Source organism: Giraffa tippelskirchi, chromosome 8 (genome assembly GCF_054371585.1).
Source record: "Giraffa tippelskirchi isolate mGirTip1 chromosome 8, T2T-mGirTip1v1.2.pri, whole genome shotgun sequence".
Lineage (NCBI taxonomy): Eukaryota > Metazoa > Chordata > Mammalia > Artiodactyla > Giraffidae > Giraffa > Giraffa tippelskirchi.
Window position 1 is genome coordinate 109,870,427 of NC_137282.1, and position 23,513 is coordinate 109,893,939.

General features: G+C 44.7%; 1 long non-coding RNA gene across 1 annotated transcript in view; it reads right to left on the bottom strand.

Moving 5' to 3' along the window:
* Positions 1-22,559, bottom strand: part of LOC145516591 (uncharacterized) — an 86,859-nt gene extending 64,300 nt beyond the window's left edge. The window contains exons 1-3 of the long non-coding RNA XR_014061527.1: positions 22,508-22,559; positions 8,487-8,600; positions 4,748-4,905 (exon numbers count right to left, since the gene is read on the bottom strand). This is a non-coding gene — a long non-coding RNA (uncharacterized LOC145516591). The remainder of the gene's footprint in view (positions 1-4,747; positions 4,906-8,486; positions 8,601-22,507) is intronic.
* Positions 22,560-23,513: the final 954 nt, after the last annotated feature.

The following is a 23,513-nucleotide window of genomic DNA, read 5'->3' on the forward strand; positions in this document are numbered from 1 at the left end:
CGAAAAGCCTCATGCCAGAGGAACTTCTGCATCTCCAGAGGGTTGGCACAGGAAAGGACCAAGGGCGGCGTGAAGTCTAAACTCAACCATCACTGTCATGACACCATCATGCGGCTCCCTCACTGGTAGGATCCTCTCCCTTCTATACTGACCACAGAGCAGCAGCTCGTTAACGCGACATCACAACAAGCCATGTGAGTGGCAGACACCATGCCAAATTGGGGCACTGTTTTATATTCAGCTAATGTAGACTCAATTTAGTTTCTTGGTACTAGAATGTTTCAATATTGCCTTATAAAAATATTCCATTCTGGTTCTCAGGCATAGCATCAGTTCAGAAAAGCTGCAAGGTTTTAGCTGCCAGTTTCGCTTGCATTCCTGTTTTTGTCTGTAATTTCTAAAGACTAGTAAGTAGATGAGGCACTTTACAAATACACAAAGACAAGGGCCTGGCCCTCGGTCAGAAAAACACAACCCAAATGAAAATAATCCAAGCAGAAGCAGTAACAGACAGTTTGAGGGGAGGGCATTAGCCTTGGAAAGCGAAGTTTAAAGTATTTCTGTTTGTGTTTTTGTTTTGAAATGGGAGTGATTTGAAGGGCAAGGGGGAGCCTTCATCCTGAGGTTTGCTCTATGTTTAATGACACAGGCTCGTGGTCTCAGGAGGTCATTCCCAGTTCAAAAGCAAAGTTGTTCAAACTGACCCACCCCACCTCCCCCACCAAAGAAACTGCTTTCTATGGCAGACAGTGCTTTTTTTTCCAACGACTTTGTGGCTGACCTCAGTTCCCCAGACAAGTGTAGGCTTAAATAAGATAATTGCTTTCTAAGGCATTTTGCCTCCCTTATAGAAAATCTTCTTGAACACGAGCACACCTCTACCAGGGAGGAGACCACACCTGAAGTCACATACTTAATTGGTTGTTTTATTTGCTTTCATCAGAAAGTTCTACTGATGACATCAAGCAAAATTCAGGCATTTAACTTCCTAGAAACAAGCCAGTTACCAGGCACTGTGGCATAGTCAGTTAATCCAAGACACATTTTTATGCAAACCTCAAGTTATAACCCACATATGGTGGCAGATCATTATCCTAAGACTCTAAATTGAACCAGTTATATAGTTGGAGGTGGATCTATCATAACCTGGAAAACTTTTCTTTCACTGGTCTATTTTAACAAGTGTAGGGAGGAAATAAAACTCAAAAAGCATAAACTGTTTTACATTTTGAATTGAACTTTGATGAAAATGGAAATACTCCAAAATAAAGAAATACTGGCAAAAAAAAAAAAAAAAGAGGGAAAGATGCAGACAGAAATAAAGTAGAAAATGTGGAAATAAAAAGGTTCTGTTACTGCTTTTACATTTCCTGATTCAGTTAAGTGGAAAAGGCAGGATACACAATTATGTAGAGATATGATCCCTAATAAGAGAAAGAGACAAAGAGGGGTGGGAGAAGGCAGAGAGAGACAGAGACAGACAGAGGTGAAAGACTAAAATGAAATGGATCAAAATAGATCCCAGGGATTAATCCCTGGGAATTGGGATTACAGGTAAATTTCATTTTGTTTTTGGGCTTTTTGTGTTTTCCAAAACACACAAAAAATCATTTTTTTAACAATAAAAGTCAAAAAAATATTTGTAAAAATTGTTTCTGACTCAGAATGCAATATTCTTTACACTTTGAGTCTGAGCACATGTACTGATAAACTTCAGGGTTGTTAAAAGTAGAGTTTCTATCTGTACTAGCATACCATCCACCCACCCCCACCCCCGACCCCCGCCAGGCCCAAAAGAACAGGGAGCGCGCACACACACACACATTTTGTACACAGCTCACAGATAAAGACTTTTCCAGCCTAACCATATTTTAACAAGTCCAGTGCCCTAAGATGCAACAAGAGATGACAAAATAAAGTGTTAGTGCTGACCTCTTGCAAATTATCATCTCCATCAGTGGACACAATCTGTAAGGTCAATTTTAATCGTCCACGATGAATTTGATTTATGGGGCTTTCCTGGTGGCTCAGACGGTAAAGAATCTGCCTGCAATGCAAGAGACACGGGTTCGATCCCTGGGTCGGGAAGATCCCCTGGAGAAGGGAATGGCAACCACTCCAGTATTCTTGCCGGGAGAATCCCATGGACAGAGCAGCCTGCTGAACACGTGCCACGTACCGGGAGCTTAACACAGCAGGAGCTGCTGTGCCATGTAGAAGCTGGGTTCACCTTGGTGCTGCTTTTTATTGCATTGGTTGTTTCAGGAGCCCTGATCTCTGGATCCTGGACCATTTTGGAGTCTGGAACAGCTAGAGCTGGTAGAATGTGCAGAAATTTTCTCAGGGCATCTGTTCCATCTACATCATAAAGTTGGCCTGGTCTCCTCTACAGATCTTTCTGTTCCCTTGGCATTTGTCCTTTGGATTACTTTGTGGATAAAAGATACCCTCACAGACAAACTCCAGATAGTTATCCTGGCCTGCTGCCTAAAATTATTAACTCCATTTGTTCCTCTACTTGAAAGCCCTTGAATCTGAGGTTTATTTAGAACAAAATCCTGTCCACAGAAATGTAAATTTCTCTAAAAGGGTTCTGAGCCATTGATGATTCAGACACAAGCATAAATCTACTTGATCAGATTGCTGCCCCTCTAACACCTAGACAGCTAGACTGAGGAATAGAACTTCTGATGAAATATAAAAGGAGTTTGAGTGGCAGGTAGGGATATAAAAGGAGATGAGTGGCAGGTAGGGATGGAGGGACGCAGCTTGAAGATCAAGGCACAAGTGGGCACTTTGACCCTACGGGCCTGAGGGGAGAGGCACACAGGCATTCGGGGAGGGGCAGAGGCAGCCCTCCACTTACCTCCAAGCCTCTGATCCTCCTTCCCCGACTCTCAGGGAATGACTCTGCCTTCCTCCATACTTCCTCAGCTTCCTGCCACTAACCGGCCGGCCTGCCACCCCCCTGCACCATACACAGGCTCCTCTTCTCCCAACTTGGGCTCTGTCCATCCTCTGCCTGCTGGATCCCACCTCTGCTGCCTTCCCTGCTACCTTCCTTAGCTCCTTCCCCTTGCTCTCCAGCACCTTCAATCTTTCTCTCTTCATCAGCTCCTTTAACCTCTTTTCCCACCTCAATCAACACAAAATGCTGTCCATAAACTCGCCATCTACTTCTGCCTTGCTGCCTCTCAGCTGGCATCTAGGAAGAGCTGCTTCCCACCCTCTTGCTTTCCACGTCTTCACCTCCCCTCTCTCCTTGCACTTTGTCTCTCTTCTGCTCACTTCCCCACTCTGCAACTGCTCTTACCCATGACCGTGACATGGCGATGAAAGCAATGGAAATTGCAATTCATGACCTCCCCAAAGCCTTTGACCCCAGTGACCTCTCTGCTTGTTAACTCTTTTCCTTGGCTTCTTTGGTCCCACTCTATCTGGGTGACTCATCCCCTCTCACTATCTGCATGCCGATGACTCCTGTGTCTGTACTCTCAGCCTATACCACCCTTCTGAACCGCACCCTCCTGAGTTGCAACCCCCCTGGAACCTAGTTGTCAACAAGATAACCCACATCTCACGAACATGTCAACCAACATTTCCAGGAAGGACTCCATCACATTCTCTCCCTCCCCCACCAGCCTGTCACCTCAAGTCCTAGGGATTTGTCCATGCAGTTTCCTCTGCTTGGAGAGCACCTGCTCCCATTGACCCTCTGACCCCATATCCTTGAGGGCTCAGGTTGCTTGTTGCTTCTTCTGGGAAGCCTTCCTTGATACCCTAAATCTGAGTCAGGTGCTCCTATGATTACAGAAGGTTCCATTTTTAATTCTTTAAAAATTCACCTGTCCTTCCCACTGAACTATTCTCTCCCTGACAGCAGGAATCTTTCAGTCTTGTTCATTATCTCTCTCAGCCCAGCCTGATGTCTAGCATACAGGATGCTCAACAAAAATGAGCATTTATTTAGAAAAGATAAGAGTTCATTTCCAGCATTCAGGCAGTCATAAAAGTAGGGGAGGATGGTCTCCTTCCTCTCTGTAGTCCCCTCCCCCCAGGTCCTGGTCACAAGAGCCAGGCTCCACTACTCAGGTAGTGATCCTCACCCCACTCTTCAACCTAAACACCAGGCAAGCAGCCTGTGTGCACCTATTCTGCACCTTTTCCACCATGGATAACAGTTTTTTCCTACAATAAAATATATTCTTTCTCCTCAACACTGACTTTAAAGTGACTTTTGTCATTTTTTTTTTTTAAGTTGAGGACTGTCTCTACCATATGTAAAATATGGATCACTCAGCACAAATATATTCTAGGTTTGTTCTACCAAGTGAAATAAATAACCTTGCCACAGGATAATTCTTAAAAACAATTTGGTTGATGTCTTAGTTTTTGTTTGCCTTTCTGGAGTCTAACTTTGCTAAAGAGAAATGTTCAATTCCAATATGGTCATTTCGAAAAATTGTTTCTAAAGTTCCAAAACACTCAATAGTTTTTCCTTTGGCTTTGGCCAGGTCTGAAGATTTTATAAGCCCAAATACATATTCTTTGATCCTTTAATTAATGTTTGTGGCTAACTTACGAGAGAAAGAAATATTTTAATAAGTTTATACAAATTAGTCATATGATTTCCCCAACTGAAGCCACAACACACAACACCCTGCACTGTAGGACATCTGTTTGTTTCTTTCCAAAGGTTTAGAGAGGAATTATAAGAGCAAATTTGAAATAACAGCGCTGTACTCACCACCGTGTTGGCAGAAGGGCTGAGCCTTTGCTTCCTGAGCCACTGCATCTAAGGACAGCAGCCCATTGGGAGACCCAGCTGAGCTGTAGCATAACTTTTCAAACCAACAATGGGGTCAGGGGACACCATGGCATCTTTTCACCAAAGAAAGATGTTTACTGTGGGAATAACAAGAGAAGCGTAAGGAAATTGGAGGGAGTAAGTGGTCTGTCAGTAGACCACATATTCTGGTTCTATTTGCTACTATCAGGTAAGATTTGTTCATGGGATCACATGAACACTCTTCTTCCCAACAGAATTTTCAAGAAAGTGCCTCATCACTCTGCTTAGATAAGCACAACCTGCCAGCCCCAACTTTGGAATGTCTTCTGAGCACTTTTGTTTCTCCTTCACTTTCTGTTCTTATTTTGCAAGGGCTTGCTCCTGACTGGACCTTGCTTTCCACCTTAATTTTGTTTTCTGGGGTAGACAACCGCTTGGAATACAGACTGGAGCCTGCTACCCCACCTTCTTTCTCCAAGTGTCTGGGATTTCCCTCCTTCACCCTGTGGATCTCTGCTGGAGGTTTCTCTTTAACCCCCACCATCCACAGATCAGGAAGGAAGGCACTCTGTCCCCTTTACTCAAGGAAGGAGCAGATCTTCCTGTTTTCCGAGGTCCCCTGTGCAGTGCAGAGGATGTCCTACCAATATTTAAGTCAGTGCTATTCAGTCTCATTTAGGGACCAGAAGCATCAGTCTCCCCTGAGAGCTTGAGAGAAGTGAACATTCTCAGGCCTTGTGCTTAACCTATTGAAGCAGGATCTTTGAGAGTTCAGTTCAGTTCAGTTGCTCAGTCGTGTCTGACTCTTTGCAACCCCCTCGACTGCAGCAAGCCAGGCTTGCCAGTCCAGCACCAAATCCGGGAGCTTGCTCAAACTCATGTCCATCGAATTGGTGATGCCATCCAACCATCTCATCCTCTGTCATCCCTTTCTCCTCCTGTCTTCAATCTTTCCCAGCATCAGAGTCTTTTCCAATGAGTCAGTTCCAGTGAGTCAGCCTCAGTATCAGTCCTTCCAATGAATATTTAGGACTGACTTCCTGTAGGATTGACTGGTTTGATTTGCTTGCAGTCCAAGACACTCAGGAGTCTTCTCCAACACCACAGTAGCATTAATTCTTCAGCACTCAGCTTTCTTTATGGTCCAACTCTCACATCCATACATGACTACTGGAAAAATCATAGCCTTGACTAGATGGACCTTTGTCAGCAAAGTAATGTCTCTGCTTTTTAATATGCTGTCTAGGTTGGTCATAGCTTTTCTTCCAAGCAGAAAGTGTCTTTTAATTTCATGGCTGCAGTCACCATCTGCAGTGATTGTTGAGTCCAAGAAAATAAAGTCTCTCACTGTTTCCATTCTTTCCCCATCTATTTGCCAGGAAGTGAAGGGACCAGATGCCATGATCTTCATTTCTTGAATGTTGAGTTTTAAGCCAGCTTTTTCACTCTCCTCTTTCACTTTCATCTCTTTAGTTCCTCTTCACTTTCTGCCATAAGTGTGATGTCATCTGCGTATCTGAGATTATTGATATTTCTCCCTCCCGGCAATTTTGATTCTAGCTTGTGTTTCATCCAGCCCAGCATTTCGCATGATGTACTCTGCATATAAGTTAAATAAGCACGGTAACAATATACAGCCTTGACGTACTCCTTTCCCAATTTAGAACCAGTCTGTTGTTTTATGTCTGGTTCTAACTGTTGCTTCTTGACCTGCATACAGATTTCTCAGGAGGCAGGTCAGGTGGGGCCCAGGAATCTGTGTTAACAAGCTCTCCAGGTGATTTCTATACAGAATGAGAACCACTGAGCTGACAGAGGAGCACAGATGGGAGATCACTCCTACTCCTTCCAGGAGGAGGGAACAGACGCAGCCTGGCAGCAGGCTACAAGGCCCTCCCGAGGTCCTAAACAGACACTTTGCTGAAAGCAGCAGCAAGGATAAAGGACTGAGCTCTACCAGCTGGGAGGTTTCTCTTGCAAGTCCCAAAGTTTCTGTTCTTTTCTCCCACTAAACCCTCTGCCCTATAACTGCTCTGTGGCAACCAGTCTAATATGCTCATGGTCTGGCAAAGCTACGTCCTTTGCCTATTTGTGGGTTCCTGAATCTTCAACAACCTAGAACTGACCACACTCAAGGTTCTCAAGGCTTGAGACTTGTCTCAAGGCTTGGTTCTGCCAAACAGATATTTATTGAGCACTTGATAGTAATAAATACAGGGTTTCATTATCTGCCCTCTCCGCAAACTTCTGCCCACTGCTGCCCGTTCCCTGTGGAACCCCTGCCTGGTGATCACCTGACCCACAGCAGAGCATTCAGTTCCTGAAACTTAGAAAGCGAGAGCAGGAGGCCCCTGAGCAGCCTCTCTCTCTCATGATTTTCAAACCGCTTAGTAAAATAACCAGATTAGAACACCTACACAGAAAATGAGACAGGGCAGTATTTTATTAGTATGAATGTATTTCAGAGTTAAAATGAAGTTAAATTGTAGGTTAAGCAATGAGTATAATAAGGCTATTATGACCCCCAAATTGAAGTTAGATGGATAAGAGCAATTGAGCCTGCCTCTGCATCCAGTTTATTTATGGAACAGTTGTTTGCACAATATTCAGGGGGAAAAAAATTCTCATTCAGATAAAGTAGTTGCATATGGTAACAGTTTTATATAAGAGAACATTCCTCGCAACCTTGAGATACTCTTCCGTTAGATGGAAGAACAGCTTTATTCCAAGGTTTACCCACAGAGAGGTATTTGGATGGCATTATAATGAAGATGTTGGCAGTCTTCTGTTAAAAATTTGCTCATGTCTTATTTATGTCTTTTTTTATATAGTTGGAAAATTTTTTCAATGCAATTTAAATCAAATATCTGTGGAAACTAAAGACCTCTGCAGCCCTCAGGAATCTACGAAGCAGAAATCTCTTCACAGATGAGAGACCAAAGTCACTTATCTAGGTGCCCTGGCCTTTTGGTGGCAGTGTTGGCTGCATCTCATGTCACCTGACTCCTGTTTTTCTTCTACCTTTCACATGGGACCCCCCTCCCCCCAGAGACTCCAAATGCCTTTACTCAGGGCCAGACCTTCCAGAGCAGGAGCTCTGTTTATCCTGCTTAAATGAATTACGGAATGGAAATTCGCCAGAGCTATATCTCAGCTTGGGCCAGAGGGTGCCGGGCAGGAATGAAGATCCTGCTAAGGGTACTCTGCCTCTTCCTGGTGTCTGCCCATGAACTGGCACACACAGTCCTCTTAAAATAATATGGTTTTCTTTTCAGCGGCCAGGGTTTGGCACACTGACTGAGCTCTGCTTGGCTTTTCTTTCATTAAACCGAGTCCCAGAAAGCACTTGCTCATTTAGATGGACTGCATCTGGCATGTGCTCAATTTAGCTAACAAAGATATTATTCTAGCAATGGAGGGGTGGGGGTGAGAGGGCAGGGAGCCGGGGCAAAGAAATGGCACAGGCTTGGAGGAGAAGCAAATTGATCCTGGCCTCTGCAGATGGCCTCAGGTGTTGCAGGCTGCTGCTCACAGACCCTTTCTCTTCGCAGCTCACTGTGTGGAAACCAGCACTCCAGGGAGGGAGCCGTAACAGGGAGAGGGCAGAGGGTTCCTGGAGAAAAATAGAGCCGCTCTGGCAGGTTTACAGCTGCAAGAAGAAAGGTGGAGAAGCCTTTTCTCTACCTCCGCAGCTTACCTTGTCCTTTCACCTCAGAGCGCGGGCAGCAGCTCTTCCTGTAGAACTCACCGAGGCCGGGTGATGGGGTGGCTCCCACTGCTCAGAGCTGAAACTGCCCACCTCCACGTGGCTCTGGAAATTAAACAGGTGTCAGGCATGTCTGTCATCAGGTGAGAGAAATTCCATCATCTAGGCCTCAAACAGCTCACCTAATAAAGGTCCTTAGGTCTCCTAGCAACTTGCTGTGTTTGGATTTTCCACCTACTTTTGCAAGGTGGAATTTAATTAAAAATATATATATGAATAAAACATATATATATATTTATATGAGTAAAACCCAAAGAGCTGGAACCCAGAGGTTTAGCTGAAACTAATCCCTCTAACTCCCCCACATTATGAGGAAAACTGGCCCAAGACTGATGGTGATTTATTCTTTACTTCCTGGTAGAATTAGAATCAAATGGAATGCTTTAATATTTTTATGTCTCTCACAAAAAAGTAATAAAACTAAGAAGGCTGCATGCTGTTATGTTCAGGCTTAATATAATCACCCCACAGAAGACACTGCTGGTTGTCCCCCTAGCATCTATTCGCCTTGCCAAGAAATGATTAGCAATATGCTCAGATGAAAATATTCCTATCCTCAGAGTCTTGTATATATGGGAGGAGCCATGCTACCCAGTACTGCTAATGCTCTATAAACCAAGTTTATGGGATGGGGTTTTTGATGAAAACACTCAGATGTTATGGGAATTTCGCACGTTCCTTTTTCTGTCTTCTTGGTGGGAATGAAGGCTGGAGGCAGAGCAGGCACTTTGCAACCATGAGGATGAAACCCTTAAGATTGGTGGAGTAAGCAGCTATAAGGGGTATAGGTTCTTGGTGACTACCTTGAACATCCCTTGATTGCCCCCTCTCAAAACTTTTTCTCAGCTGAGCAAAATAAAACCCATTTAGCTAAGGCTGTCTTCGAATTTGTCCTAAAGGCAGCTAAACGTGATTCTAACCAAAACACTTTCAAAACACAAACTTCACACCATCACTTTAGGCTAAGGAATGTTCCTGTCCAATTGACAGAACAAAAATCTCTCTTCTCATTTTATAACGTGAGGAATTTGGGGGGAGTGGGAAAATACGAAGTGAGTGATTCTGCTCTTGCTGAATCAAACTCTCCCTCTCAGCCCTTGGCTGCCTGAACCTCTCAGCAGCATGGCAGGGACCACTGGCTTCCTCCTCCTTCTGGGACTTCTCTCCTTCCTCTCTTCTGTGACACCACTTCACCATACTTTCCCTCATCTTGTCGGCCCACTTTCTGGCCTTTCATGGGTCCCTCTGCTTCTACCTGCCCATTAAAGGCAAATGTCCCCCAGGTGTCCCTTCTCTTAGCATTTTACACTCATGTGGGTGGTGATCTCATGTCTACCCATGTATCCACTCCACCTTAGTGCTGGGAACTAAAATGGTACTTGTTGACACTGGGTCAAGTTGTCTACAGTGTACTGCTAAGAGACAAACAACAGCTCCCAAGAGAAGATGTACAGTTAGATTCCTTTTCTGTAAAGTAGAAGGAAGAAAAGAATATAATCATAGGAAAAAATACCTGAAAGGCTACATAAACAAGATATTAACAGTGGACAGGTGGTGGAGTTGAGGATTTAAAATCCTTAACTCAAGTATGAAATTAGCCCTGTAATCCCTAAGGATTGAGAGGAAGTAGAGATTGCTTCAATAGATTTTCCATCATTCCCAGTTTGTTTTTCTTTTTTACTCCACAGGTACATTCTCATTCTTTAGAGAGCCAAGTCCATCTATTCACTCACTGAGTACCAGATGTGTGAGCAGCATTGTAAAAACAAATGAGGTGCTCGCATTTAAGACAAACAGGGTATATATTATTTTATTTTTAAGTCGATAGAGAAAGGGCATCATTTGAATAATCACATTTAAGGGATTTTGCAGGTCCAACACAGTATCAGCTTCCCAGCCACTCCCCGTGGCCTCCTTGCTGACTGAACTCCAGGCTCCAGGCTGACGGCTGCTCCACGGTCCCTGGACACGTGTCTGGTCAGGGGCTTTGCCCCTAGAATCTGCTGGACCTGCCTTCTCTGGGTACTCTACAAAGTGACAGCCCCATGACGTTTTCCAGCTTCTCTGATTAAGCCCTCCAAAGTGAAGAGTTTAGAAAAATCAGTATACTTTAATTAGAGCTTATCTAATTCTAACTTTGCACTTGCAAAAGCACTCAGGTGGCATAAGACCACTCGTGCCTACACACCAAATTGGATGGGATGGTGACAGCCTCAGACTCCTTCCCTCCCACCACCAAACCTACAAACCTGATGGCATCTGAGCCCCAGCTTTCCACCTCTCCCTAGGGGACAGTGAAATAGCCTCCCTTCCCTACTTATGATCAAACCCTGCTCTTGTCCTCTGGATTCCAGCTTCCTGCCTCCTCACAAATCTCTTCCCATTGATCATCCTTGTTCTCTCCTGCGTCTTCAGCCTCTTTCTCTAACTGGTTCTTCCTAATCAGCATTTACACGTTCTAAAAGTCTCTTCAGATTGGGGAAGCACACTGAATGGATGGATTGTGTTATAAATGTTGGATGAGGAGGGAGCTCTGCTGTTCAAGCTGTATATCCTGCATTGAAGAAGGCGCTGGGCCTTCTGGGGGTTGTAGGGCCATTAGTAGATAGCTTTTTGACTGAACATTCTGAGATCTCCCTTCAGTCCCTGGCACCAGACCTCTCCCTTGTGGATAAGCACTTGGTTGCTCTGGAAAGACCTCTGGTTCCTCCTGTGTGCAACGCAGCTCCCCCCTGGCAGCTGAGCAGTTGCTGCTGGACAGAATGGGTGGGAACAGAAGCTGCCAGCAGCCAGGTCCTCCACCCGGACGTTTCCTTAACTATGTCTTCAGAACATGTTAGCTCTATAGCCACAAATCCTTCAATTGATGGGCGCAGGGTGTGTGTGTGTGTGTGTGTGTGTGTGTAAAAATCTCTCTCATGTACCTGGCGCAGGGTGTGTGTGTGTGTGTGTGTGTGTGTGTGTAAAAATCTCTCTCATGTACCTGGAATGAGAATTACAGCTGGGCTGGAATTATCAGCCACTGAAGAGCGAGGGGCCTTCATTCAGGTGACTCTCCTGGGGGCTCTCCGGTGCACAGAAGAATTTTCGTTAGAAGTTGGCCAGGGTGCAGGGTTTTTAAAGAACCGATCATGACCTCAGTTTCCCAGGGGCCTGTTTCCAAGCAAGTGTCACTGGAAAGTTAAAAACTCAAAAGTGTTGAACCTCTCCGTTCCCTATCACCACAGGGTGCTCCCCAGTCAACTTGCCTTGTGCCCGAGGCTAAGGAAATCACAGCACAATATGGCCAGCTTCCATGGGACTTTTGTGAATTTGGCTCCTGAGGTCAGCTCAGAGATTTTCAAGTGTGAGTGCTCATCCCTGTATCCTCCCTGGGCACAGCGTCCCCTGCCTCCGCCCCTCACTGCACCAGGCCTCCTGAGCTCCACTGCCCCTTCCCAAGGAAGGATGCCAACCCCTCAGTCCTGGCAAATCCTGCCTGAGATGGTCTGCTATTGTGCTCAGCTGTGTTGAATGTCAAGACAGAGGTCTGAGAGAATAATTAGGTTTGAAAGACACCAGGAGAGACCTGCAAGAAGACCCCTGCAGTCTGTTACAGAGAGGTGACGGCTTTGGACAGCGTGCTTGTTTATCCATGTCTCAGGTCAGTGTGTGCATGTGTGTCTGTGTGTGATCTTTTTGCTTTTGCCTGGAAGTGACTGTGGGCTTTGTTGATAACAAGTGATTCTGACTTTGAGGGTATCGTGTGTGCATAACCTCTGGCGTCCGTTTGTCCAGGCTGGAAGGACACATATTGGTGTCTGGTCACGCACATCATTTTGACCCTTTCCTGTGGCAGCTCACTCCCTGATCTGTCCTCTGCACCATCCCACTCCCTTTGCAAGTTCTCCCTTCTGCATCAGACTGCCAAAGTCCACTTGTGTGTTGACTCCAGCAGTGGACTGACTGACTCTGTTTTTATAGTAAGAAACCTCATTGGTTCTAGCGCTCCCTACTGCTTGCTTCTCAGATGAGACTTCCTGGGAGCGGAAGAGGAGTATCAGCCTTCCTTGGCTGCATAGAGATGTGACATTCAAACCCAGATCTAAATGGAATTCTTGAATATTTGCAGGCTTGTGCAATGACCTGCAAAGTCAGACTCGCTAACATTTTCTGATTAATCACGTAATGTACAATAACTTTAATACTTTAAAAACATGAAAGAAACAAAGAAGTGAAATCCTTAGCCATCCTGGCTACCTATGGAGATTAACTAAGATTCTGATGAGGGTTACCTTCTTCTAATGGCATAGATCTTTTCTTTGTAAAGAACTGCAGGAGGGACTTTCCTGGTGGTCCAGTGGCTAAGACTCCACGATCCCAATGCAGGGGGCCCGGGTTCAGTCCCTGGTGAGGGAACTAAATCCCACATACCACAACGAAAAGGTCCTGTGTGCTGGAACTAAGATTTGCTGCAGATAAATAAATAAAGAACTTCTGGCAACTGAGAATTTTTGCAAACAGAATTCAGAAGGAGGGAAATATTTTGTGATGGTGTGACTCTGAGGTCAGCATAGCATTCACTGGACAGCTGGCCTGTCGGGTCCATGTGGAGACAGAGGGGCAGCATTTATCGAATCTGAAAGCTGAGGGCAAGAGGGTTCCAGAGCAGAGGAGGTCAATGCCATCAGCCATTGTCTACGTGACTGACAGCCAGTCTACAAATATTAGATGATAAGTGGGATGTTCCAGAGTAAAGAAGGAAGAATATGAGGGAATGTAATGGCAGCTGAGAGTGTAGGACATTCCAGAAGAGGGCTGGGGAGGGAAAGATTTTTGGCAGAACCACAGGTCCTAACCCAGTCCTGTCAGTTTGGATGAGAAGTAGGTTTTCTATCTACGGTGACCTTCTAGGGGTGGAAGACAAGAGAACAGAACCTTTAGCCAAAAAAGGGTTTCCAACCCAAGTGCAGCTCAATCCAGTGGGAGCTTCAGAGCAGCGGTGGGGGTGGGGCTTGCTGAAATGAAAACCTGCCCTGGGGTCACAGCCCATGTGGAACCCAAGAAGCCACTTGGCCCCTGAAACGGTTCCTCTTCCTGCCTGCCACCCTGAGGGGATTCTCTTCCTATGTAATGTAGTAAATTCCCCTGTAATCTCCAAACACAGGTAACGGCGTGGCCCCGGTGAGAAATGGCTGGCTTCATGTTTCCCCCCCCAGTATGATTTCCTGTACATCCAGCGAGGGGCCCTGCCCACCCCCTGCAGGGCTCAGAGCCAAGCCGAGAAGGAAAAAACAAGGCTGATTCATGTTTGTGATTAACTTCTCACCTAATGCTGTAATCCCATCTGCAGCCCTGGCCCAGCTGTCATTGCTGAGCTGGGAATGCCGCTCTCGGTGAAGACACAGGAGGCTGTGGGCTCTGCACCAACCTGGGCTCCAGCCACCCTCCAACACCACCCTCTGCAGGCTGGGGCCCGGATGTCACCTCCTTCTGGGATCCCTTTTTTTGCCTCTGCCAGGGGATCTTTCCCTCCTGATTACCCTGTGCCTTTTTTTTTTTCAATTTGCACCTTCTTCATAGTACTTGTCTTCTCTTTCAACCTTCTCAGGTGCCAAACCCAAGGCCAAGCTCAGGTTTAGGACTCAGTGACTCACAGTGAAGTGGACTGGGCAGCGTGGGATGGCTGACCCTGGGAGACTGCACTGGACAGAAAAGAAGCCCGAAGCAGGGGCCCGCCTCTCTCCTTTGCAGCTCAGCTGGCCTGGCCGGCAGTGCAGATGCGACCTCCCTCTGCTTTTCTCAACAATAATCCCAGCCTCTTGTTATGATAAACTACTTGCTCCTTGCTCGGCAGTACATTCAGGAACTGGATGGCCGCCAAGGAAAACTCAGGAGCAGCGGTAGGACTATTGAAATAAATTCATGGCCTATGATAAATACAGGAAACACAGTGCTGGTTAATAAGCTTATACACCAACAAAATCACATGGTTATTCAACAGGAGGAGTTTTTACATACATGTGCATGATTTTAAGTAATAAGGAAACTGACTTTTATATTTTCAAACGAGTAACTCACAACCCATTTAGTCAACTAGAGGCTAGCCCTTCAAAGCAGATTTCAATACTGTGGGAGACAGCGACTGCCTGAAACAGTTCTATTCTCTTTTTTTTGCAGGTCTTTAGAGCCAGTCCAGAAGGAATATTATATACACTACTTGATAACTGTGCTTTTTGATTTTTATGTCCCAAATGGTCTCACCCAACTTGATCACTGGCCTGATTCACCAGACTTGGCTCTGAATTATTTTTGAAAGTTTCCAAAAATTAAATACACTTTCAAAAAAAGAAATCTATGCTACTCCTCAGGCATGCAAAAGAAGAGACTGTCAGTCCTGGAGTTCCAGAGACAGATTCCAAAACTGTTCTGGGCAAGAAAAATGTCACTGTTGACCTCACAAGTGACCACTGTATATACTCAAGTTCTGATGTCTTTCTTTGAAGATCTGTCATGTCCTTTTAGAATCAGAGTTCATACCTACTCATTCTGTGCAGACTGTCAGCAGGTTCACTTTGCAAAAAGAGTTGACCCAAATCAAGGAATTTAAACTTCAAATTCCAGACCAGCCATGACATTTGCATCAGTGGGAGCCTTGGCAAATGCATATGAAAACCTGAGCAGCCCACTCCGGCAGGCGGTCTACCAGCTGGCCCCCCTGCAGGAGGCACATGGAGTGAAATAACTAAAAACAGCCTCTTTACTTCTAACCTGGCATAAATCACCCTGAGCTGATATCAAGGGGGTGGGATGGGTGTAGAGGAGTGATTGGGAAGCCCCAGCATCAGGTGGCCAATGGAGAACCTGTGTCCTCTGTGTGGTGTTTAGGGCTGGTTTTGGCCTCTGGAATGGCAGAATGCATGACTCTCTTCCAGATGCGAGTCCACACCCTCCTGGCACTAACTGTGCTTAATGCAGAGCAAACCCCACAGCCTGGTGAGGAGGGAGACCCTCAGGATAGCTCTGCCGGGTGGCACACCTCGGGGATGAGCTGGGCAGGACTTAGTTTATGCTGCTCTAGGAGGTCCATCGGAGAGGATGATGGCACCCCACTCCAGTACGCTTGCCTGGAAAATCCCATGGATGGAGGAGCCTGGTAGGCTGCAGTCTGTGGGGCCGCGAAGAGTTGGACACGGCTGAAGTGACTTAGCAGCAGCAGCAGCAGGAGGTCCATCTCTTTTTTTCCTCTCCCTCTTAAGAATTCTAAGTGAATGAGCAGTGGCTGGCAGGGAGTGGGGGGGGTAGGTAATTGACTGGGTAAATCCCCACTTGTTTGCGAAGCTAAGCATCTGCTTTCTCCAACCCCCAGGTCCATCTAAGGCAGTGGACCAGCAAGGCCAGGATACCCCCAGCCCGTGAAACTCTGGTTCTGGCGTCCACTTTCTAGACTGAAGGTGATATGGGAAAGGCCTGACTGCAGGGCTTTCGGGTTAGTAAGACTCCAGCTGGCACGGCTTTGATGTGTCCTTACCGGAGAGCAAGCACACACACTGGCACCGCTGGGGGAAAGCCTGCTGGGTTCTTCCCTCACTGAGGGGGACACATCAGTGTAGAAGTGCAGAACAGGGAGGACTGTGAGGAAGAAGGAAGTTGTGGTGTATACCCCAAAATGGCCTTGCCTGTGAAACTCATGAAAGGACATATTAAAAGTTTTTGGATGCCCCAGTGCCCCATAACCTACACTATGACAGAGCCAGTTCCACGGCAGGTCTGAGGCAGCAACTTCATCACCCACTGTTCTTTAGGGATGTTACTGAGATTCTTACTACTGCACAGGGTCCATGGGTTCATGGGGAGCAGATGGGACTATGGCCCTTAAGGGGGTTGCCTTCCACTTAGGATGGTCAGAAGAGCAGGGATTCTGAAACCAAACTGCCTGGGTTTGAATCTGGGCCCTATTGTGTGGCTTGGGGCAACTTAACTAACTTTTCTGTGCTTTTTGTTTTTTTTTCATTCCTCTTCTGTAGAAGGGTATAAAAACAGCACCGTATATATAGGGTCACCATGAGGATTCAATGACATATCCAGGCTTAGATCAGAGTTGGACACATAGACTCTGCTTGCTGTTATTACTTGGAGGGAGAAGACCCAGGTCAGAAGTCAGAACCCATAAGGACAGGCCGACTGTGAGGTTGTGCAGAGAGAATGCTTTGGAGTTGGAGAAAAACCAGAGCTCTGTGGGGTTGAAATAGGCAGGATGGGCTTATGTGGGGGACAGGGGAGTACTGAGACATGGTCTCCTCTGATCCTTTTCCTCCAACCAAAGCTGTCCACCCATGACTATGGGACTGCCACCCCGCAGAAGGGCCTCCAGCATTTTTCCCAAGCCCTTGATGAAAGCCAGGGACCATCCCCTCCAACTCTGCTGCCTACCTCCCCACCTGGTCTTCAGGCTTCATCTTTGATTCCTGTGCTTGTCTACCTACTGCTGAATCAGGTGAGAGATTTCAGTTCAGGTCAACAAAATTTCTGACAGGTCTATTCCAAGTAAGGATCTGGGGCAACAAAAGTGAGCATCAGAAAGTGTTAAACATTGCCCTCAAGGAGTTCCCTAATCTGGTGACAGACAAGGAAATAGTTTTCTAAGTCAGTGTGTCAACAGTAGATGTTCTGGAAGGGAGAAGAGGAGGACTTGGCCCATGAATAGAGTTAGCAACACTCTAAGGGTGATTTCAAAGGAGGAGGGGGCCAAGGGCTGCAGAGGGGCACAGGAGGAATGGCGGTCCAGACAGAGGGCAGTGTTCAAGGTTTGGTTTGGACCCCTACACTCTCTCTGAACGCCAGGTGGGACCTTCTTTTTGTCTCCCTCTTCCTCCAGCTACTCTGAAACCCCCCAGGATCTGCCAGGCCCCAAGGAAGAGTGTCTGGAGCTGGCCTGAGTCCACTAGCAGCTCTGCTGGGCACATTCCAGACCTCTGGGGCACTCTGGACAGGAAGGCACTGCAGAAGCAAAGACTACAGCTTTGTAGTAGACTACAGGAAGACGAGGGGAGTTGTGGGAGCAGCATCAACTTTAAAGCTAGACCCTTATTCATTAGCTCTGTTATCTGGAGCAGGTTGCTTTGCTTCTCTTGAATTTTGATGACAAAATGGGCAGGATAACACCTGGTAGAGTAGCAATGAGGATTGAGGGAGGAGTATATATATACCTCAGGAACACCTAGGAAGCCCCTGCTATATGCTTGGCCAGAAGGGACTGTCGAGGTCCTAGTCCCACTCTTTCATTCTGCTGTCTGGGTTTACAGTACCAGGTGGCACTTAGATCATTTGCTGTCAAAGAAATCAGAGAATTCAAAACATCTCTCTTTGAAATAGCTTTTAAAAAGAAGGCAGTGTTTATCAAAGATCAAGCATGATGGTGTTGGTCTTTATCCCAGCAAGAACCCAATAGGGCTGTAGCTATAGACTTTCCCAGAGGGTCCTACTGCTCTGGGAGGCTGGCCTCTAGCCTGGAGGAAGGGCCTGTGAGCTGGGAAGTTATGCTTCCTGCTTAGATTAAGGAGGTGGCCAATTAGGGCTAATTGTGGAGATTTGTGATGTGGACATCTGCTCGGAAGATGCTACATGCCACAGAACCATTTCATGGAGGTCATGGAGCAGCCACTAGACAAGAGTATTTACTCACCTTTAACCTGTCCCCTTCGATGACTCAAACAAAAATCTCCCTATCCCAGGACCAGCCCTCGCCCATCCACACTCCCTATTATTGCAATTTGAATCAGTCTAGCCAGAGATGCAGAAATTGAGCCTAAAAATTGCCCAAGGAGAGGAAAGGAGAAAGAGAAAGAAATAAGAATGCTATTTTTTGCTGGGCTTATGGCATAGTTTATAACATTTCTAGAGTTTGAGCTACTTATATTTAATAAATAATAAAAACAAATGATTCAACATATAAGAAAAGATGTGAAGAAACAAACTCTCACACATGTTGGGGGTAGAAATGGATGCAACCCCTATAAAAGGCAATTGGCAAAGTATATCACAATTTCATCTTTTGACATTTGGTGAAGTAATTCTACTTCTAAGAATTTATCCTCTCAATAGTCCCACCTGTGCAAAATGATAAATGTTACTTATTCATTGTCAAATTATTTGCAAAGATTTTAAACAACCTGAATATCCATCAATAGAGGACTTAATAAGTAAATTATGGTATAGAATACTATGCAGCCATGTATGTGTGTATGCATATGCACATGTGAGCATACTTCCTATGTATGTAAACACCTTCAAAGAACATTAAATCAAAGAAGCAAGTTGCCAGAACAGCATGTATATTATGCTACCATTTGTACATATATGTATAAACTACTCTGGAAGGATCTTAAGTGAGCTATATCGGTGGCTTTTGGAGAAAGGAACTATTAATAGGTGGCTGAGGGATAAAAGCAGAAGAGAGGCTCTCACCATTTACTTTTTCATACAGTTTGAATTTTAAACCATGTGAATATGTAACCTACACAAAATATCCAATTAAAAAATACTCTTAAAAATAAATGAACATGACTGAATAAACAAAATGTGGTACAGAGATACAGTGGAATATTATGCAGCCTTTAAAAGGAATGACATTCTGACACATGCTACAACATGGATGAAGCTGCAGCACATTATGCTAAGTGAAATAAGAAAGTCACAAAAAGATAAATACTGAATGAGCCAACTTATATAAGACACCTAGAGTAGTGAAAATCATAGAGACAGAAAGTAGAATGATAGTGGCCATGGGCTGGTGGGGAGAGGGGAATAGGAAGTTGCTGTTTAGTGAGTATAGAGTTTTAGTTTTGTAAGATCAGAAGGACTATGGAGATTGTATGCTGAACTATACACATAAAAGTGATAAGACGGTAAATAAGACGGTAAGTGGTAAATTACCACTGCTTGATTAGACAGATTTCATCATCCCCCTCAGATTGCAGCCAGGTAGCGTGATTTGCTGGAGGATTTCAGGGATCTACTTCTTTGTCTGGCCTTTTCCCTTGGCCAGATTTTCTGATTATCTGATTGCAAATTCAGATGATCTGATTACTCTCTGCTTTCATTTTTTAATCTGAAAAGTAGGAACATGATTTCCTAACCCTGATACCTTAATTGGATTATTATATTCTGATGCTTTTCCACTCAGGTTCCCAACCATAATGTATGATAAAACCAACCCTCTGGGATTGTCTAACCTCATTCTATGACCTTCCCCTGATCCGGGTTTTGAAGAAAGCTACCGAGTTGGTATTTGTGCAGTGCTTCTTGTCTCCTGGATTTAAATAAGGCTGAGTGTAAAGGATCCTTTTAACAACTAGGCATGCCTGATTGTATGTCTTCTGAACACTATGTATGATGGTTATTCATACACCAGAGGTGGAAGCCAGAAACAGAGATCACAGAATCCTTGGGCCAAACTGTGAAGCTGGCCTTGAAGTACAGGAGCATTGTCAATGCCCCACACCCCCATCAGCTCTGTGAGGAAGGTGGCAGAGAGGTGGGAAAGATGCACAAAAGGCTTGTGCTTGTTCTCTCAATGCCTCTGCCAAATAATCTTATAACATCCTGCCCCAAACTGGCAAACCAAACAGTACATGCCATCCTCGTGGGCTAGAACTTGTAGGATACAGTATACCCTGACATTAACATTCAAAACCAAGCTGCTTATTTAAGTGTTTTTTACAAGCCAGCTAACTTAATCCCTGATTAGTGTGGTGAGTTGTCAAGAGAGTCTCCCAACACAACCAAATTAAGACCCGCCCCCCCGACCCCTCCCCCAGTGATCCACCCGTCAGCCTCCCATCAACTGGGCGAGGACTCAGCATGAAAAAGAGGAATATGTTCATCTCCTTCCTTGACCTAGATTGACCTGGGTGGGATTTTTAAGGCAGGTCCCTATTCTTTCTTTACATACTGAGTCTAAATTCCATGGCTGGCTTCTCCACGCCGTCATGACTGGACGCTAGCTTTCCATCTGGCCTACCTCTCATTCATTCCCGTCTTGTCTCTGGGACCTGGAGGGACCTTCCAAATCCTCTCTATCCCTCTCCTGCAGAGCCAGGCACAGGTCCAACCTCCACCAGCCCAAATCCATCTTTTCCTCCTCTGAATTCCTATGGCATTTATAGTTAACACCCTACAATTTACTGAACCACTTAATTATATCCTCTTGGTACTGCTCAGTGATCATTTCTTGCCTTTTAGTCTGGCCTCCTGAGTAGATATTGAACCCCAGTGGGGCAGAAATCATACTTCATACATTTTTATTATGTTCATAGAGCACATACCAATGGTAATGGTGACCACGTATTAAGCACTTAGCATATTCTAGACACAGTAGTTTATATATGCTATCTATTTAATACAATTCCTCTAATGAGGCATCATCATGATTATTTTTCAGATGAGAAACCAATGTTCAGAGGATAAGAGCTGAGTCTCAAGTCATGTCAGTGGTCTCCAAAGTCTTTAATCAAACTTTGACAGACATAGGAAAACCAAAATAAAGAAAATACTTACCCAGGATCGTCCTCTTATGAACATTGGAACTACTCCCAATGTTTCTAAAAACCTAAGCTCTGCTGTAAAGGGAGATCCCAAGAACAGGGACTTTTGTCTGTATTTATTGGTATATCCTCAACCCTAGAAGTGTGACTGGCTCACAGTAGGTGTTTAATAAAATATTTGTTGAATGAACAGAAGAAATTAATCAGCAATGCTGTCAAATGACTATCAAAAGAGAACGGCTAATACTATGAGAAAAATAATGTAAAAACACTCAAACTTGCTTGATTTAACTTCACTCACTAAGGAATACTTGCATAGGACCATCTAGAAAGAGAAATGTGATATAAGCCCAAGTACCCAACCAAGCCCAAGATGCCAAATTTCTCCTTTTCTATTTGAGAGGAGTGAGGGCCTTCTATTCCTTATCTGTTCCTTTCTTTCATGAAAATGATTCATCATCAAACAAAACACAAGGTCTTAAAATGATTATTGGAAATATTCGTTTCTACCCCCCCTACCAGGTCATAACCAAATAAAAGCAATAAAAATGAAACCAAGACTTTGGGGCTTTATTCTCCCTTGCATGACACAACAGGAGCTTCCCAGGTGGTTCAGCGGTAAAGAATCTGCCTGCAATGCAGGAGTTGCAGGAGATATGGGTTCAGTCCCTGGGTTGGGAAGATCCCCTGGAGAAGGGCATGGCAACCCACTCCAATATTCTTGCCTGGAAAACTCCATGAATAGAGAAGCCTGGCGGGCTACAGTCTACAAGGTCTCAAGGAGTCGGACACGACTGAAGCAACTTAGCAGAAAGGCAGGTATGACACGACAGGTGAAAATTACCCAAGCCACACAAATTTCAGCATGCCTGGGCTCTAATTTTAAGCATGGAGAGCAGTTTCTCTCTGTCTTGTACATATTCAGTCCCTCTATTAGGTTTAACAGAAAAACTTAGAAAGCAAAATAAGTGCCCATAATAGGAGTCTGGTTAAATAAATAAGTAAATGTGGTACATGAATAAAACAGCATTCCATGTAATCTGGCAATTAAAAATGGCAAAACATCTTATAGCATTTTCCTAGAGTCCACATATATGCATTAACATATATTTGTTTTTCTCTTTCTGACTTATTTCACTCTATATGACAGTCTCTAGGTCCAACAACATCTCTGCAAATGACACAATTTTGTTCCTTTTTATGGCAGGGAACTTCACTCAAAGCTCTCTGATCACCTAAATGAAAAGGAAATCCAAAAAAGAGGGGATATATGTACATGTATAGCTGATTCACCTTGCTATATAGTAGAAACTAACACAACATTGTAAAGTAACTATACTCCAACAAAAATTAATTTAAAAAATAAATAAAAACATTAAAAATGATAATGCAACTGGAAGTATCTACTGAATCTGAATATATACATACCCTACAATCCAGTAATACCCCTCCTATGTCTATCCCCACCAGGGATAAGTGTATATACATCCACCAGACAACATGCAAAAGCATGCTGACATCAGATCTAGTCATAATAGCCCCAAACCAGGCACAAAAGTCCATTAACAGCAGTCATGCATAAATGTGGAGGCAGAGAAGGCCAAATAGTTGTGAGGGCAGATCAATAATTACGTGGATGAATCTTGCAAACAGAATGTGGAGTGAATGAAGGAAAAAAAGAGTGGTTCTGTATGATTCCATATGTGAAGTTCAAAAGCAGGCACAGCTAATCCCAGGCTGGTGGAACTCAGGACAGAAGTCTTGGAAAGGGGTGGTGACTGTGAGTGGGCATGAGAGGTTTCTGGAAGGCTGGAAATGTTCTGTTTCTTAATCTGCCTACTGGTTACATAGGTGTGTTCAGTTTTTGAAAACTTGTGGTGCTGTACACATATGATGTGTGCACTTTTCTGTGTGTATATTATGTACCCCCCAAAAAGGGAAATATGATGCAGATCCATATTTATTGACATAGAACACAGGAAGACATGCAGGCTCCGCCACAGAGGGGAAAGGTATACCTATATGCACCTATATGTAAAGAGAGTCACTCCAGGAGATGGTTCTCACAAGTATTAACAACAGCTTACTTTTGAGTCAGATGTTGAGTTTGGTTTTGTTTTGACTTTTCTACTACTTTTCTGTATTTGTTTGCATTTTCACACAGCATATATATCATCTTATACTCAGAAAAATGGTTTGTATTTTTTTAAAAAAACTCCTCCTTGTTTACAAAGAAAACTAAAAACTGCTTTTTATTTCTTCTAGAAGCAAACCAGTAAATACCAAAGCCCACTGACCAGAGATGGGACATAAATGCCATGTGCCTCTAACAGACTTCACAATTGCCCCCACTTTGTAAGCACTTCCAAGGCTGATTCTGAACAGGACAGCCACCATTTTCAGTGTCAACGGACAATACACATCTGGGGCAAAG